General features: G+C 42.0%; 1 pseudogene; it reads right to left on the minus strand.

The window, feature by feature from the left end:
• Nucleotides 1–1078: 1078 nt before the first annotated feature.
• Nucleotides 1079–2121, minus strand: LOC137634142 (probable serine/threonine-protein kinase DDB_G0280133; annotated as a pseudogene).
• Between the last annotated feature and the right edge of the window lie 379 nt (nucleotides 2122–2500).

Below are 2500 nucleotides of genomic sequence, written 5' to 3' on the forward strand. Positions count from 1 at the left end.
TTATATATATATACATACATATATATATATAATATATATACGCGTGTTGGGTTTGCGTGTGCAAGTGTGTGTGCGCGTGTTAATAACAGAGATGACTTATTAATATGTAAATAGAGATCGCATACGATTGCACAGAATATAAAAAACAACCTTCCTTTTTATATATACAATAGATATCGCAAAATACAATACAATACAAAGATATCGTTACAATAAAAACACATTAATTTGATAAACATTATTAGAACTTTCACTGTTTGTTGTTGTTGTTACTGAAAACAACCTTTTCCAATCATATGAAACGATGCATTTATAGTTCATTACTCTACAAGTACATTTCATTTAGAAACAATCCTAATAACTGTTATCATTACTTTCTATTTCAGTTATAAATCAAAATTGATGTCATTGTTTCAATTAATGCAATTTATGAACAATGACACTACGATCTGGAAATCATGATATGGAAATTATTTTTTTGGTCGTTACAAAACTTTTTTTTTTTTTTATACAAGAGTCATTTGTGAGCGGTTGTTTTCAGATACATTACATGGATACAGTCATACAGAATGGTATTTAGATAAGCATTTATTTATACATATACAAAAACGAGAGCGCACACACATATATACAACACATACATACATACATACGTACATATATATATATATATATATATATATACATATATATAATGTATGTATATTATACACACACACACATATATATATATATATATATATAATATATGTATACATATACATAAATTATATATAATATATATATATATATATATATATATATACATACATTATACATATATACATATGAATAAAATATATATACACAAAACCTTGACACATCCAGAAAAAAATATAACTTTTGGGAAAGAGGAAATTCTTTCAATTTTCTTGAAAGAAAAAAAAAAAACAATGCATAAACACTTGATTCAAGAATCGTATCCACAGTAATAACAGTACGCAATATATAAGCTTACGAATGTAAACATGAGAAAATGAAGAAGAATAAGAAAAAGAATAAGAAGAAGGAGAAGAAGAAGAGGCAAAGGGCATTGAGGCTATATAGGACTGACCTTGATGGGCTGCTGTAGTCCTCTTGGCTGAATCATGTAGCTTCCGCTTGTCCAATTGCCTCGTTGCATGACCTCGGTACAGTCCATGGGCAGGGGGGGATCGGTGGTCCCGGGGGGGGTCAACAACCAAGTCCGGGATGAGGTTGTCTGTCACAATAGCTTCGGGGAGGGTGGTCCTCCTGGGGGTCTCCCCCTGGGGAGGAGGATTCGAGGGAGACGTTGTGTGGGGTCTCTCCTTCCTTTCCATCCACGACGTGGCGCCCTTCGGACGATTTGTTCTTCTTCTTCTTCTTATCCTCCGAAGAAGAGGACGACTTGCCCGACTGCCCCGTGGAGGAGGTGGAGTTGTTGTTGTTGTTGTTGTGGTGATTGCGGTTTGTGGCTGTGGTGGTTGTTTTTGTGCGTGCCGTTGTGCGTGTGGTTGTGGTTGTGCACGCGCGTCACGTTGATGCCGTTGATGCTCATGGCGTGCAGGATGCGTTGGTGGTCCCGCTGCAGGGACTTGAGGCCGTCCTTGACCTTGCGGTGGTGGGTGCCCCCGCGGAGGGCCTTGGGACATCTTCCTGACCTTCTTCTTGATGTGCAGGTTGTGTTCGCCCATGTCCCTCACGGCGGCACTGATCTGAGCCACGGCCTGGGCCAGGCGGCTGTGTTCGTCACGGGCCTCCTGCATGGAGGCAGCCACTTCCCTCATCTGTCCCAGGAGGCGTCCCACCTCCTCCAGCACCAGCATCTCTTCTCCTGCAGTGGAAGAAGAAGACGACAACGCCAGGAGGCCGCCCTTGGACGTCGCATTGGCAGCGGTTGTGGTAACGTTGATGGAGGCGCTGGTGAGGGAAGTCGAAGCAGGGGTTGTTAAACTTTCATCTCGTTTCTCAGGGGTTGTTGTGGGGCTTAGCGACAGGTTCGTCGGCGTCGGCGTCGTGGTCGTCGTAGGCGTCTGGGCCGTGGGGTCGACGGTCAACCCCAGAAGCGACGGTAAAAAACGACGTCAGCAGAAAGACGGCGAGGGAGAGAGTGACTTGCATCCTGCCTCTGTCCCTGACACCCGTAAACTGAAGCAAGAGCTTCCCTCGAGCTCCCCTGAAACGCTCTCTCTCTCTCTCTCTCTCTCTCTCTCTCTCCTCTCTCTCTCTCTCTCCACCATCCTCCCAAAACATCCTCCATCCTCCCACCACCTCCATACCTATCCTCTGTCGTTCCTCAGAGTGTTCCAATCTTTTCATTTTTTTTTTTTTCATTTATGCCGTATTTTGACCCTCAATAAATGTGATAAAGCTGACGAAAGAGGGATGAAACAAATAAGGCAATAAATCCTCTTAAGGGAGGGAGAAACAACACACATAAAAAGAAGAAATGGAAGCAAACGCATCTAGAATATAGGATAAAAAATCTTTAACACTATTT

This window comes from Palaemon carinicauda, chromosome 3, assembly GCF_036898095.1.
Source record: "Palaemon carinicauda isolate YSFRI2023 chromosome 3, ASM3689809v2, whole genome shotgun sequence".
NCBI lineage: Eukaryota > Metazoa > Arthropoda > Malacostraca > Decapoda > Palaemonidae > Palaemon > Palaemon carinicauda.